Raw genomic sequence first — 17,038 nt, 5'->3', positions numbered from 1 at the left:
ATGGAAGAGAAAAAGGCAGAAATGAAAGACCACAAGCTCCTAGAGACACCATGAGAGATTCCTATTAAGAGACTACTTTGTGTTGGATTAAGAGAGTTCATTTTTCTTGAAACCAAAAGAATGTAACTAAGGCAAATATAATATAATATAATATTATATATATATATATATATATATATATATATATATATATATATATATATATATATATAACCACTCCTGAGTGGCTGAATTAGGGATGACACTATGGGTAATTTCTTTATTTTCCAAAATTTATGCCATGGTCTTCTATGGGTCTTATAATTAGATAAATATTCATCCATTCATTCAACAAATACTTATTAAGCACCTAATATGTGTCATGCCCTACCCTAGGCTCTAAATATGTATCACTGAAAAAAATACAGGCAAGGTCCCTGTGTGCTCAGTTGTGTCTGACTCTTTGGGAGCCCATGCTTGGACTGTAGCCCACAAGACTCCCTTGTCTATGGGCTTTTCCAAGCAAGAATACTGGAGTGGGTTGCCATTTCCTCCTCGGGGATCTACCCAACCCATGGATCAAACCTGTATCTCTTGAATCTTCTACATTGCCAGATTCTTAACCACTATGCCACCTGGGAAACCGCAAGATTCCTGCTATTCTATAGCTATTAGAAAAAGCAAAAGAGTTACAGAAAAACATCTATTTCTGCTTTATTGATTATACCAAAGCCTTTGACTGTGTGGATCACAATAAACTGTGGAAAACTATGAAAGAGATGGGCATACCAGACCACTTGACTTGCCTCTTGAGAAACCTGTATGCAGGTCAGGAAGCAACAGTTAGAATTAGACATGAAACAACAGACTGGTTCCAAATAGGAAAAGGAGTACATCAAGGCTGTATATTGTCACCCTGCTTATTTAACTTATATGCAGAGCACATCATGAGAAACGCTGGGCTGGAGGAAGCACAAACTAGAATCAAGATTGCTGGGAGAAATATCAATAACCTCAGACATGCAGGTGACACCATCACCCTTATGGCAGAAAGTGAAGAAGAACTAAAGAGCTTCTTGATGAAAGTGAAAAAGGAGAGTTAAAAAGTTGGCTTAAAGCTCAACATTCAGAAAACTAAGATCATGGCATCCAGTCCCATCACTTCATGGCAAATAGATGGGGAAACAGTGGCTAACTTTATTTTTCTGGGCTGCAAAATCACTGCAGATGGTGATTGCATCCACGAAATTAAAAGAGGCTTACTCCTTGGAAGGAAAGTTATGACCAACCTAGACAGCATATTAAAAAGCAGAGACATTACTTTGTCAACAAAGGTTTGTCTAGTCAAGGCTATGGTTTTTCCAGTGGTCATGTATGGATGTGACATTTGGACTGTAAAGAAAGCTGAGCACAGGAGAATTGATGCTTTTCAACTGTGGTGTTGGAAAAGACTCTTGAGGGTCCCTTGAACTGCAAGGAGATCCAACCAGTTCATCATAAAGGAGATCAGTCCTGGGTGTTCATTGGAAGGACTGATGTTGAAGCTGAAGCTCCAATACTTAGGCCATCTGATGCAAAGAGCTGACTCATTGGAAAAGACCCTGATGCTGGGAAAGTTTGAGGGCAGGAGGAGAAGGAGACGACAGAGGATGAGATGGCTGGATGGCATCATTGACTCAATGGACATGGGTTTGGGTGGACTCTGGGAGTTGGTGATAGACAGGGAGGCCTGGCGTGCTGTGGTTCATGGGGTCACAAAGAGTCGGACATGACTGAGCGATTGAACTGAACTGAACTGATAGCTATTAGAATTCATAATTTACCACATTTCCCCTCTCCTGTACCACTTTCAAAGCACATGATTTCCTACAGAAACCAAATGACTTCAGATAACTTGCTTAATGTGACTTGCTTCAAAGAGGTTAATGTAGGCACATGTTTCTTAATAGAGTATTTAGTAAGATTGGAAGCTAAAAACTTTCTCCTAAAATGTTATAAAATCTTTTGAAAGAAAATGTTAATAAATTCATAAATAAAAATATAAACTTTCTTTGTAGATCCCTACTCAAGTTCACTAAGGTTTTTTGCAACTTTGGTTATTTGAGTTGAATTCCTATTGACTGAAAATATGGTTTACCTTATGATAGGCAGGCTGCAATATGTATGTGTATGTATGTGTGTGTATTACTATAACCACTATATTACAGCAATATTCTGGATATTCTAAAGCATACAGTCTGCTTTCTATCCACACACCCCACCCAACTTGTTGGTCATATTTTTTTACATCAACCAGATAGGCAACATTTTTAAAGGCAGCTGTAACTGTGTCAAATATATTGTAGATATTTCTAACTCTTTGAAAAGTGTAGACAAGAACAGAACAAAGACAGCCTGTGATGATCTAAAACATATCTCAGGAAAGTTATCCACTTTGGAAACCTAGAGTTTGTTTTGCAGTAATAACCTATTTTCAAGGACAAAGAGTTTGTACGAAAAGATACAATTTGCTGAGTAATATAAAGAATATAAAGTGTAATTACAGTTTTATCAGTATGACAAGATATTCTTCAAATACTTTTTGAAAGTTAACAACAGGATTCTACTTGGTTTTTTTATTCATAGTGGCCTTAAATACAAGCTGTTAACCTGCAATTGTTCTTGGGTATATGCATATCTAAAGAAAAACACTGCAAAAGAATTCTTAAAAATGGAACAGGCCCATGCATAATATTCAGAAATTTATCTTGAAATTGACCAAGAAGTTGGGGTTAAAGGTTTTAAGTGGGGTCTTTAAATTGAACCTCCCTTTCCTCTGTAATTGCAGAAAAAGGGAAAATTTTATGAACTTTGTTTTAATTTGTAGTTGAACATAAATAGAATACTACATAGTTTCATCTATCACAAAGGACATAAGTACTGGTGAATATTCATTAAATATAAATTTGTCCCCTATTTCAGACCAGGACTTGTGGCTGATGGGATAAAAGTCTCTTCCTAGTCCCTATCAATATAATTTACCTAAGCAGTTTTGGTTTGTTAAGAGAGACACAGAGGAAGGAGCTTTGAAAGTAAAAAAAATAGACATTTGTTGAAGATTTAATGTTTCAGTCACGTTATTGCACCTGTTATCCATTTCTTCATTGGATCTACTCAACAATTCCATTAGGCAGGTACTATTTGCATCCCTGTTTTATAGATAACTAAACAGAGAAGGTAAATAACTTGCCCAAGGTCACAAGGCTGACATGCAAAAAAGGCTAGGACTTGAATCTCTAGGACAGTCCCTCTGCAAGCTCCTACTCTAAACTATTATGCTATGCTGATTAAATGCAGAAATGAGATACTTTTAAATTTATTCAGTACCTATTTGTTGACGACTACTCTACACATACCAGGCTTGGCCTAGGTGCCATATAAATGAACAGGATGTGTTCTCTGCCCTTGAGGAGTTCAAGGTCCTATGGAGAAGACCAATATATTAACAAACGAATATAAAGTGAGATAACTGTAATAGTAAAGGGTATGTACTACATAGTCTGGGAATGCCAACAGGAGGATAACAATATGTGTCTGGTGGCTGGAGAGAGACTTCACAGTGGATAGGGACATTTCAACACTGACTTGAAGGAAGGCTGGTTGCTAGGCAAAAAGAGAGGAGGAGAGTTTGGAGGAGTGATGGCAGGGTGGAATACACTTTAGGCCAAACATATGCCACACATGAAAATATTTTTCTGGCAGTAATCCACAATTATTTAGTGTAACATGTCACCATCAGCTTAGTGGCAGAGGTAAGGCTAGAAAGTTAGGAAGGGTACACAGCCTAATGAAAATTTCCTTTGAGAGAGAGAAAGAAACTGTGCCGTATATCACATGACCACTTAATCAGGAAGAGTTCCGTCCCCAGCTCCCTGCCCTGCCCCCTCAAAACTAGGGATTAAGGCTGCTGTTGCTTTGAGAACTTTGTGTGTCTTCTTTGGGAAAGGAGAAGTGAAAAAAAGAAGAAAATGTGAAGAACAGCTATTATCATATTTATGGTATATTAGAAGTCAGACTCTAAGGTTTTCAAAACAGTATGCATTGAAAGATATAGGTCCTGTCACCAAGGTAGGGAAGACGCTCCACAAGGTGAGACTGTGGCTGATCACAATGCCAACTCCAAGGTGACGCCTCAGCATTTACTACTCACATGAGCAGAAACTCCTTGCCTTGAGAAACCCATGAACAATATGAAAAGCCAAAAAGATAGGACACTGAAAGATGAACTCCCCAGGTCGGTAGGTGCCCAATATGATACTGGAGATCAGTGGAGAAATGACTCCAGAAAGAATGAAAGGATGGAGCCAAAGCAAAAACAACACCCAGTTGTGGCTAGGACTGGTGATAGAAGCAAGATGTCTGTCTACAGCAAGATGCTGTAGACAGCAATACTGAATAGGAACCTGGAATGGTAGGTCCATGAATCAAGGCAAACTGGAAGTGGTCAAACAGGAGATGGCAAGAGTGAACGTCGACATCTTAGGAATCAGCAAACTAAAATGGACTGGAATGGGCGAATTTAACTCAGATGACCATTATATCTACTACTGTGGGCAGGAGTCCCTCAGAAGAAATAGAGTAGCCATCATAGTCAACAAAAGAGTCTGAAATGCAGTACTTGGATGCAATCTCAAAAATGACAGAATGATCTCTATGCATTTCCAAGGCAAATCATTCAATATCCTGGTAATTGAAGTCTATGCCCCAACCAGTAATGCTGAAGAAGCTGAAGTTGAATGGATCTATGAAAACCTACAAGGCCTTCTAGACCTAACATGCAAAAAAGATGCTCTTTTCATTATAGGGGACTGGAATGCAAAAGTAGGAAGTTAAGAAACTCCTGGAGTAACAGGCAAATTTGGCCTTGGAGTACAGAATGAAGCAGGGCAAAGGCTAATAGAGTTCTGCCAAGAGAACGCACTGGTCATAGCAAATGCCCTCTTTCAACAATGCAAGAGAAGTCTCTACACATGAACATCACCAGATGGTCAATAGCAAAATCAGATTGATTATATGCTTTGCAGCCAAAGATGGAGAAATTATATACAGTCAGCAAAACTAAGACCAGGAGCAGACTTTGGCTCAGATCATGAACTCCTTATTGCCAAATTCAGACTTAAGTTGAAGAAAGTGGGGGAAACGACTAGACCATTCAGGTATGACCTAAATCAAATCCCTTATGACTATACAGTGGAAGTGAGAAATAGATTTAAGGGACTAGATCTGATAAACAGAGTGCCTGATGAACTATGGATGGAGGTTCGTAACACTGTACAGGAGCAGGAATCAAGACCGTCCCCAAGAAAAAGAAATGCAAAAAAGCAAAATGGCTGGCTGAGGAGGCCTTACAAATAGCTGTGAAAAGAAGAGAAGTGAAAAGCAAAGGAGAGAAGAAAAGATATACCCATTCGAATGCAGAGTTCCAAAGAATAGCAAAGAGACATAATAAAGCCTTCCTCAGCTATCAATGCAAAGAAATAGAGGAAAACAACAGAATGGGAAAGACTAGAGATGTCTTCAAGAAAACTGGTGATACCAAGAGAAATTTCATGCAAAGATGGGCTCAATAAAGGACAGAAATGGTATGACCCTAACAGAAGGAGAAGATATTAAGAAGAGGTGGCAAGAATACACAGAAGAACTGTACAAAAAAGATCTTCACAACCCATATAATAATAATGGTGTGATCACTCACATTCAGAGCCAGACATCCTGGAATGTGAAGTCAAGTGGGCCTTAGAAAGCATCACTATGAACAAAGGTAGTGAATGTGATGGAATTCCAGTTGAGCTATTTCAAATCCTTAAAGATGATGCTGTGAAAGTGCTGCACTCAATATGTCACCAAGTTAGGAAAACTCAGCAGTGGCTAGAGGACTGGAAAATGTCACTTTTATTCCAATCCCTAAAAAAGGCAATATCAAAGAATGCTCAAGCTACTGCACAATTGCACTCATCTCACATGCTAGTAAAGTAATGTTCAAAATTCTCCAAGCCAGGCTTCAGCAATACATAGACCGTGAACTTCCAGATGTTCAAGTTGGTTTTAGAAAAGGCAGAGGAACCAGAGATCAAATTGCCAACATTCATTGGATCATTGAAAAAGCAAGAGAGTTCCAGAAAAACATCTATTTCTGCTTTATTGACTATGCCAAAGCCTTTGACTGTGTGATTACAATAAAATTGTGGAAAATTCTGAAAGAGATTGGAATACAAGACCACCTGACCTGCCTCTTGAGAAGCCTGTATGCAGGTCAGGAAGCAACAGTTAGAACTAGACATGAAACAACAGACTGGTTCCAAATAGGAAAAGGAGTACATCAAGGCTGTATATTGTCACCCTGCTTATTTAACTTATATACGGAGCACATCATGAGAAACGCTGGGCTGGAAGAAGCACAAGCTGGAATCAAGATTGCTGGGAGAAATATCAATAACCTCAGATATGCAGATGACGCCACTCTTATGGCAGAAAGTGAAGAAGAACTAAAGAGCCTCTTGATGAAAGTGGAAGAGGAGAGTGAAAAAGTTGACTTAAATGTCAATATTCAGAAAAGTAAGATCATGGCATCCAGTCCCATCACTTCATGGCAAATAGATGGGGAAACAGTGGAAACAGTGGCTGACTTTATTTTTCTGGGCTCCAAAATCACTGCAGATAGTGATTGCAACCATGAATAAAATAAAAGATGCTTATTCCTTGGAATAAAGGAATGCTATTCCTTGGAAAGAAAGTTATGACCAACCTAGACAGCATATTAAAAAGCAGAGACATTACTTTGTCAACAAAGGTCTGTCTAGTCAAGGCTATGGTTTTTCCAGTGGTCATGTATGGATATGACAGTTGGACTATAAAGAAAGCTGAGCACTGAAGAATTGATGCTTTTAACTGTGGTGTTGGAGAAGACTCTTGAGAGTCCCTTGGACTGCAAGGAGATCCAACCAGTCCATTGGAAAGGAGATCAGTCCTAGGTGTTCATTGGAAGCTAAAACTCCAATACTTAGGCCACCTGATGTGAAGGGCTGACTCATTAGAAAAGACCCTGATGCTGGGAAAGGTTGAGGGCAGGAGAAGAAGGGGACAACAGAGGATGAGATGGTTGGATGTCATCACCAACTCGATGGACATTGGTTTGGGTGGACTCTGGGAGTTGGTGATAGACAGGGAGGCCTGGCGTGCTGAAGTTCATGGGGTCGCAAAGAGTCGGACATGACTGAGTGATTGAACTGAACTGAGCAAAAACTCAGCAGCAGGCTGCACTGTCCAGAAAATAATATTTAAAGAGAGAGATAAGGGAAAGCTCCACAGCAGTTAAAGTAAGTTATGATTTCAAAGGTTAAATGGACACTTGCTGTATTTACAATTTATATGATATTCCATCTATTCAGGATAGCAAGTGAAAGTTCTGCAATTCTTAGCTCCAAACTCTTCTGAATAGCTTTTTTCTTCCTGTAGGATTTGGTAGGATTGAGACAACACATGAATGCACATGCATGTCCTCTTATGGGTACATGTGGACATAGACATAAAGACATTTTCTTCAGAAGAGGAGGGTACGCTGAAACTGACCCCAAACTATGGGTTTACTTTTTCCTCTAAAGAAACATGAAAAGTTTGCCATTTTATAAGAGATCTCTAATTTGACCCTTGATACTTCCTTGTCAGTCTAGTGAAGGAATTGCCACGGTTATGTAAAAGGGAAAGAGTTAGTAAAATCTCTATTTTCACAGAGTTATGTATGGTCAGCAGGTGTTCTTCCTTAGAGAAAATGAACTCAGGTCTGCCTATGGGATCATAAGCTGAGTTTTAGGTTTTTGTTTTTCATTCAAATTTTCTAATTTAACTTTCTTTTTATTGTTATTTTCATTGACCTAGAAAGATTCATAAGTGAGTTTACCTTGATATCGATCTACCCTCCCTGTGTGCTCAGTCATATCTGATTCTTTGTGACCCCATGGACTGTGGCCTGTCAGGCTCCTCTGTCCATGGAATTTTCAAGGCAAGCATGCTGGAGTGGGTTGCCATTTCCTCCTCCAGGGGATCTTCCTGACCCAGGGATTGAACCCACATCTCTTGCATCTCCTACACTGGCAGGTGGATTCTTAACCAGTATGAACCTGGGAAATTCCATATCTACCCCCAGTTGTTTACAAATAAAATTTCACATTTTTTTTATGACCTGGTTACTAGCCAGAGGGAACAGAACAAGTTCAATATATACTAAAGAAAAGATGGTCTCTAGCTTAGAAAAGAAATATGCTAATGTTTGTATCAGTAAAGGCTGTTTTAAAATCTGTCACTATCATAATCAAGTAGTTAAAAAGAGGGGGGTGATTCAGCCCTTTTAACAACTGAATGCCTTCATGACCTCTCAATAGTACTATAGATTTTTTCTTTTTTAAAAAAACATTGAGTTGAGGTCTATCCCGATGGGGCTTTTTCTATAAACCTACATCATTGGAAACGCCTCATAGAGTAACTATGTAGTTTCCCTTACTCATAGAACTACCTGTTAAATCTGTGGGAAAGAACTACAAGACATAGCTGCCAATTAAACTATTAAAAACCTAACAATTTTTTTTATCTTAGGTATTGGCATATCCCAATGATCTGTCAAGTTTTAGGGTGTGATAACTTAGGAATTAATATGATTTGAACTTGATAAGCTTTTAGAGAACTAGACATCCCATCTCCTGACCCTAAACAGGATCCTATAGTGAACTGCTTGAGGAAATTGGATCTTAAAGATTACAGGTGGCAAACTTTGAAGTGCACTCCATTGAAGATCAAAGAGGCCCAACTAAAACAGCTGTGGCATCACAGCTGTGGATTGAGCAGAACTTTTTGTAAGGGCTGCCTTGAAGATGACAACTTTGGAGGAACTAGGGTGACTGGAAGTTGAAAGAATAAAGACGTGTGAAAATCCTTAAAAATTTATTGACTTAAATAACTTTGCCTATGTTATGAATAAAAGGAAACCTTTGTGCAGAAAAATAAAAAATAAAAAAAAAATTGACACAATTCTTCACAGTCTGATTGGTGTATTAGTCTGTCCCTGAAGTAGTCAGTCCAGATTCATGGTTGTAATAAACAATTCCAAAAGTAACTATGGTGGTATGCTCTACACAGTCAATAAAGAATCAAGCCTTCTTCCAAAGAGTGACTCCACTGTCCCTTAAGAACTAAGAAAAATCCCATTTATCCAGTTTAAAAATGGAATAGTGCACAGAAGATCACACAAAAGTGTTCTGGAGCCAGCCCTGAATGTGAGGTCCATCACTTCAGTCTACACTCCATCTTCCAGAATTCAATCAAATGTCTCCAAATGATTATGGTGAGAATGGGAAACATAGTATAGTTGTGAGTCCATAAGGAAAAGAAACAGAATTTGCTGACACATAGTCATTTTTCCTTATAAAATCCCTTTCCAGTAATTGCTTTGCTTTCAGGGCAGGTTTTTAGGAAACTAGAAGGCAGTTTTAGAGAACTACTAAGCAGCACAGCACCTGTAGCTAACAAAACTGAGTTGTTTACTTAAAATAGGTTGAGAAGGTAGATATTAAGTGTTCTTAAAACACATCATTATCATCAGGGAGCAGGGGGTAACTTTGGGAGGTGAAGGATATGTCTAGAGTCTTGCTGGTGGTGATGGTTTTAGGAGTACATCAAAAGTCAAAGTCAAAGTCACTGTCACTCAGTTATGTCTGACTCTTTGCAACCACATGGGCTATACAGTCCACAGAATTCTCCAGGCCAGAATACTGGAGTGGGTAGCCTTTCCCTTCTCCAGGGGATCTACCCAACCCAGGGATCAAACCCAGGTCTCCCACATTGCAGGCAGATTCTTTACCAGCTGAGCCACAAGGGAAGCCCCAATTTATCAAGTCATATACATTAAATATGTACAGCTTTTTACATGTCAAACATACCTCAATAAAATGGTTTCTGAAAAAAGAACTTTTCACTGAGCTCTCTTCAGTATTCACACTTACTCTTCTTCAAGAAGAAAAGTTGACAACAGAAATGCAGCTTTTAGAATCTGACAATGCCATGCTATGTTGGTATTTTCTTATGGCAGTTTGATAGTCTGGTGGAAATGAAGCATTCAGGTTAAACAATGTAGAAGTTAGAGGTGTCAAATATGGGGGAAAAGTCATCACAGTTGTTGTAAAAATATTAACATGAGACCTTATAATAATCATAAAAAGAAATATATGCAGTAGTGACATTTTTATCACACATAGATTGCATGGGTAATTTGATAATAATAATTGTGGGCCCTCTCCACAGGAATGCATATATACATATACAAACAAAAAATGTGAAAAAAATTTCAAGATATTAGCATACCCTCAGTTAAGAACTATTGCTTAGACTATAAAGGACAAAGCACTGTGGGACATATACATTTTTATGGCCAAAGAAGTTTATATATTAAGGGACTTACTTTCTTAGGACATTATTTTACATTAATCAGCAGTATCAACAGCATCTCAATATTAGTCTAGAAAAAGGGTCAGCAAACTTTTTTCTGTAAAGGGCTAAATGGCAGATGTTTTAGGCTTTCTCTGTTCATACTATTTAACTTGCACTAATATAGCATGGAAGCAGACATAGATAATTCCAAAACAATTGAACACGACTGTATTCTGACAGAATTTTATTTACGATAGCAAGTGGCAGGTCAGATTTGATCTGTGCAACACAGCTTACTAACCTCTGCTCTAGAGTAATCACACTTGGATGTTCTAAAGTCTTTACCAGGTGATCAACCAAATGTAAGTTTGAATATCTCAAAGATGGAGAGCTTAGCATCTCCAAAGAAAGACTCTAAAACATTAGGACAACACTGAGTATAACCCATGATAACACTCTTTTTTTTTGAGAACATAAAAACATATAAATATCACTTTCATTCTGAAAATATTTGAATGCCCATTATATGTAAGGCCAGTATAGCACTGGAAGACATAGCTGTAATTTATTGAGTAGTCTTTTAATGTAGCTTATTCTCACGTTAGTACTTTGCCATTGAAAATAAGTGTAATGCATATTAGAAAAATGGCTTACGTTGTATGAACTGAAAAGGCTGACACAGAGGCTGGCAATTTAGTTCACATGAAGAGATTAATATATCCTAATATGGTGCTTTCAGGAAATAATAAGTACATAAAAAGAAATCTATATGTACATGCTGCAAGGATGCTTAACACTCTATAATAATGGACATACTATATGCTCTGTGCATGTTTATCCAAATGGATACTATGACTTCAACAAAGCAAACAGGATACTAGAGCAGAAACAAAACAAACTAGAAGAATAAATACTTATCCTCAAATACAGTAGAGAATAAGAAGTGTTTGCATAAAGAAAATGGATCTAGGAAAAAAGGAAGAAAACTATCTAGAGAGGAGAAAGAGTTATAAAAGCCAATATCATGTGGTTTGTAATATTATGTATGAAAGCTGCCCAGAAAACAAGAAGAGAAAATTATGCACCAGAAGAATTATAAAACAGGTATAAAGATTTTCTCATGACTTTCCTAGTGACTCAGCAGTAAAGAATCCACCTGTCAATGCAAGAGACACAGGTTCGATTCCTGGGTTGGGAAAATCCTCTGAAGAAGGAAATGGTGACCCACTCCCGTATTCTTGCCTGGGAAATCCCGTGAACAGAGGAGCCTGGTGGGCTACAGTCCATGAGGTCTCAATGGACATGAATTTGAGCAAACTCCAGGACAGAGTAGAGGACAGAGGAGCCTGGCGTGCTGCAGTCTATGGGGTCACAAAGAGTCTCAGACATGACTTAGCAGCTGAAAAACAACAAAAGTTCCTCTCATGTAACATGAGTCCAGAATCTCTGGAGAAATGGCACCGTAAGTCATGTAAAATATCGTGAATGAAAAATAAACCCTTAAGGTGGGTGGTATCATATTACTATTCCGAGAGGAAGAAAATTGCATGGCTTTTGGGAAAAGTGTCTACCTACAGACAAAGGGAGATATCTAAATACCTGAGAGGGCAGCAGAAATATTCTTATATTGAACTTGGAAGGATAGGGAGTATAGAAAACACCAGAAGCAGATGAAGGATTGTATATTGTGAAAGGCAACCATTGATTTCAACAGGAATAAGTAAGGAACAGGGTCAGAAACAGTACTTTGGATCTCAGAAGCAAGGAGGTGATTCAAAAGGCAACTGCAAAACACATGATGTGAGGGGATAAGGATCGATACAAAGGTGGAGATGGGCAGAAAGAGATAAACAGAAAAGATATCATAGGAAGAAGATATGCAAAATTTAGAGCTTTACTAAATGTGAGGATGAGAATGGAAGAAAGTCAGGCTCTTACAGCCTTAATTATCTTCTACTAAATATTCTTAGCTAACTTAGCACATGATTAAAATTCATTGGTCCCAATTCTTACTTTGATTAGGTATATAGGGTTTCAGAAGACGATAAGCTATGGAGAAGTAGATCAAATTTTAATTTATAAGTGTGAATCATATTAATTCAAATTTGCCTCTATGGTACATAAATCTCTCAGTCTTTCTGTAAATTAGGTTCATGTTCTCTCACTGGGCATTGTTAAATCTGACAAAACATAAACTAATCACTGTAATTTAATAAGAAAGTTTTACTGTCAGCCATCAGTATTTACTTTTCTAGGGGAAAGACAGCTGGAAATGTTGGGGAATGTGTGTAACTATATGGCTGATTCGTGTCAATGTATGACAAAACCCACTGCAATGTTGTGAAGTGATTGGCCCCCAACTAATAAAATAAAATTTAAAAAAAAAAAAAAAAGAAGAGACACAAAGGAAACATTTTCTTTCATACTTCAGCAGTTAAGTAAATCTTTGGCTGTGCTATGGCTGTTATGTTAAAAAAAAAAAAAAGTCCAGGTAGTATTTTTCAAATTCATAAGAATTCCATAAGTAATTTCACAAGGCTAAATTACAAAGTCAGATTCATAAAAATAAATTGCAAAATTATGATCATGAATGTATTTTATTCACTGATCACAAAATTACACCATTCTATAGTAGACATTGGCAATTTTTAAAAGATTAATCTGTATATAAAAATGCACTGCACTTTATATTAATGCATTTTATTTATTGTTATATATGTGTTCTTGATTTACCCTCAATCTTTAAAAATGAAACAGGGAAACAGAGGTTAAGTGGGTCATAAAAGATCAAATAGTGAGTTGTAAAGAAGTTAGGTAAGTGCAGAATATCCATTCACCTTCCCCAGAAAGGTGGGGTGAACCACACTCTAGCTGGGTACTCCTGCTTTATATATTATCCAGAAATTCCTGGAAACAATGCATCTAATAATCACCTCCTCAGCTTCACACAGCATCACCATAAACTAGTAGAGCTGTTAGAAGCCAATCTCCAAATATTTTGCAAAGACATTTTGTTACTAAGAATTCTCTTTTGTTCTTTTTCAAATTTGCTGGTCATCTTGTATACTATCATTGATTGTTAATTTTACTGCATTCAGTTTTCATGTCTTGAGACTGATTAAATTATGACTTTACATTATATACCAGGAGTCCTTATATATACAAAGTCTAAAACTTTTAGGGATTTTTAATTGTGTTTTTTTTTTAATTCTCACTCATGATCAATTAATTCATGTCTTTGGTGCTGCTTTATTTTGACTGAATTTAACTGGTCAGAACACTGAAGATCTAACTGGGAGTTGCTTTCCTCCAAAGAGAACAGTTTGTTTGTTTGTTTGTTTTCCATTTATTTTTATTAGTTGGAGGCTAATTACTTTACAATATTGTAGTGGTTTTTGCCATATATTGACATGAATTAGCCATGGATTTACATCTGTTCCCCATCCTGAACCCCCCTCCTACTTCCCTCCCCATCCCATCCTTCTGGGTCTTCCCAGTGCACCAGGCCCGAGTGCTTGTCTCATGCATTCAGCCTGGACTGGTGATCTATTTCACACTTGATAATATACATGTTTCGATGCTATTCTCTCAGATCATCCCACCCTCGCCTTCTCCCATAGAATCCAAACGTCTGTTCTATATATCTGTGTCTCTTTTTTTGTCTTGCATATAGGGTTATCATTACCATCTTTCTAAATTCCATATATATGTATTAGTATACTGTATTGGTGTTTATCTTTCTGGCTTACTTCACTCTGTATAATAGGCTCCAGTTTCATCCACCTCATTAGAACTGATTCAAATGCATTCATTTTATTGGCTGAGTAATATTCCATGGTGTATATGTACCACAGCTTCCTTATCCATTCGTCTGCTGATGGACATCTAGGTTGCTTCCATGTCCTGGCTATTATAAACAGTGCTGCAATGAACATTGGGGTACACATGTCTCTTTCAGATCTGGTTTCCTTGGTGTGTATGCCCAGGAGTGAGATTGCTGGGTCCTATGGCAGTTCTATTTCCAGTTTTCTAAGGACTCTCCACACTGTTCTCCATAGTGGCTGTACTAGTTTGCATTCCCACCAACAGTGTAAGAGGGTTCCCTTTTCTCCACACCCTCTCCAGCATTTATTGCTTGTAGACTTTTGGATAGCAGTCATCCTGACTGGCATGTAATGGTACCTCATTGAGGTTTTGATTTAAAAATAAATAAATAAAAATAAAAGTTCAACATCAATCACAAAAAAAAAAAAAAAAAAAAAAAAACAGAGAGAACTGGTTTATCTTCTTATCAAAAGACAAGGAATACTTAGGCACCTATGACACTATGACACTTAGACTTCTTCAGTGATGTAGAATGAATGCAGAAGTCTTTCATCTCTTGCATATTGCAGGGGCCAGAAGAAGGTGGGGCAGTCTCAGATCCAAAAATACAATTGACTTTTGCTCACAGAACAACTCTAAGTTTCATATTTGCTTACCACTCACCTTTAGAAGTTTCAGTTCACTGATTTTCTGTTTCATTAGTCTCCTTTCTGAACACTTAGAGGCTTTCATTGCTTTCATGAAACATGGTGGTGCTTTAACAGTTAGTTTGTTTTAATTTATCCATAATCTATTTTTAAGAATTCTTAAGAATATCAAGTCCATCATTCTGACCAAAGTCGAATTCATTCTAAAATTTTTGATAATCTCAATTTTACATGCTAACAAGAACTCGTAATTGAGTTATACCTCCTTGGTGGAGGATGTCAGGTTTTAGGGAAAGCTCAATGTTAAGTGATAAACACAGAACTGAGGAGATGAGCCACAGAATTTGGCCCCACTTTATATCACTGGTATATGCTCATGATGATATTTATGTCTTTACTTTGTTAATGCTATAATTTAGCAGTATACCAACCAGTTTTAAAACATATATATTTTCTTCCTTCCCAGTTTCCCTTCCTTCCAGTTATTTTTAACTGCCTTCTCTCCTATGCTCTTGTGTGAATGTGCAGCTGCAGTATCTGGTAGTAATATATAAGAGATAATGCTTTTATGACATTCTCTATTCAAGGACATGCCAGACATGAACCTAAATAATTCTGATATAGGGCTGACTATGATAAGTGCTATTATAGCAAGTATAAAAAGATAAATGGCAGCATGGGGGAGAGGAAAGTTCACCATGACTGATGAGGGGTAAATAAATGTGTTCTCATATTTTATTCATCTCCCCAAAATTTGGGAATACATTTTACTGATTTTTTAAATTAAACATATCTTTCATGTATGACTGAAGATTCCTTTTAAATAATTCTTTTTGTTCATAGATTGCTTCTGAACCATTTTTATACAAGTTCAAAATCTGTCATTTTTTAAAATTTTATTTAAAATAAGCCATTAGTGATTAAATATATGACTTGAACCAGCTTGAACCAGCTCCTTCCATGTTATAAATTTTGTTTGTAACAATAAAATGAAGCCCATAATACAGTATACTAGGATTTTAACAGTAATATATTTCTGACAATACTTCTCTGAGTTTAAGTGATTGTTACGTTGAAGTTCTACAGACCTTAGCATTATCAGAGGTCAGATCAAATGAGGATTCGAACAGAGATTGAATGTAGCTCTTATTGCTAGAAGCTCCACATTGAGGCTTTCCTTTGTAATCTACAGAATAGGGGCTGGGCCTCAAAATAGAGGAATTGCTGTCCTTTGCTGTCATAGGTGGGGAGAAGAAAATGGCAACCCACTCCGGTATTCTTGCCTAGAGAATCCCGTGGACAGAGGAGCTTGGTGAGCTGCCGTCTATGGGGTCGCACATAGTCGGACACGGCTGAAGCGACTTAGCAGCAGCAGCAGCCACCATAGGATCATAAATATTCTTCATCTCAAGTTGTCTCTTCTCATTTAATCCTCAGATTTTCTGTGCACTGTCAAGGCATATGTATCCAGACAGGGAAAAAAATTTTTTAAAGCACTGCTATAAGAAATCACTGCCATCAATTTTGATTTGTATAGCAAAGTATGAAGATTATAAATTTGACTATCTTCTGTAAGCCAAGGACTTATATTTCAACTCTTAAAAAAATGAATCCTGAAATCTCGTCACTTTAGCTCTATGGCTCCTACTTCATGAAGCAAAAATTGAGGGTCCGCTGTTTCTCCCGAAGCACATTAGGGCCATGTAGACAGACAGGATATTACTATACAAGAGCTCTGGCCCTATCTTCCAATTAGCCAAGTCAACCAGGTTCAGTAAGTCATACAAATATTAATACCTAATATTTATTAGATGTTTTTCTGGAACTCTCTTGCTTTTTCAATGATCCAACGGATGTTGGCAATTTGATATCTGGTTCCTCTGCTTTTCTAAATCCAGTATGAACATCTGGAAGTTCACAGTTCATATACTTTTGAAGCTTGACTTGGAGAATTTTGAGCATTACTTTGCTGGTGTGTGAGATGAGTGCAATCGTGTGGTAATTTGAACATTCTTTGGCATTGCCTTTCTTTGGGATTGGAATAAAAACAAATTTTCCAACCCTGTGGCCAATGCTGAGTTTTCCAAATTTGCTGGCATATTGAGTGCAGCACTTTCTCAGCATCATCTTTT

The 17,038-nt window shown here is 37.5% G+C and overlaps 1 non-coding gene across 1 annotated transcript; it reads left to right on the top strand.

The window, feature by feature from the left end:
• Positions 1 to 8,431: 8,431 nt before the first annotated feature.
• On the top strand, positions 8,432 to 8,562 carry LOC136154963 (small nucleolar RNA SNORA18). The gene has a single exon (XR_010660657.1). It is a non-coding gene; the product is annotated as a small nucleolar RNA SNORA18 (small nucleolar RNA).
• Positions 8,563 to 17,038: the final 8,476 nt, after the last annotated feature.

Source organism: Muntiacus reevesi, chromosome X, assembly GCF_963930625.1.
Source record: "Muntiacus reevesi chromosome X, mMunRee1.1, whole genome shotgun sequence".
Lineage (NCBI taxonomy): Eukaryota > Metazoa > Chordata > Mammalia > Artiodactyla > Cervidae > Muntiacus > Muntiacus reevesi.
The sequence above is the reverse complement of the archived record's forward strand: the minus strand, read 5'-3'. Positions and strand labels throughout refer to the sequence as shown.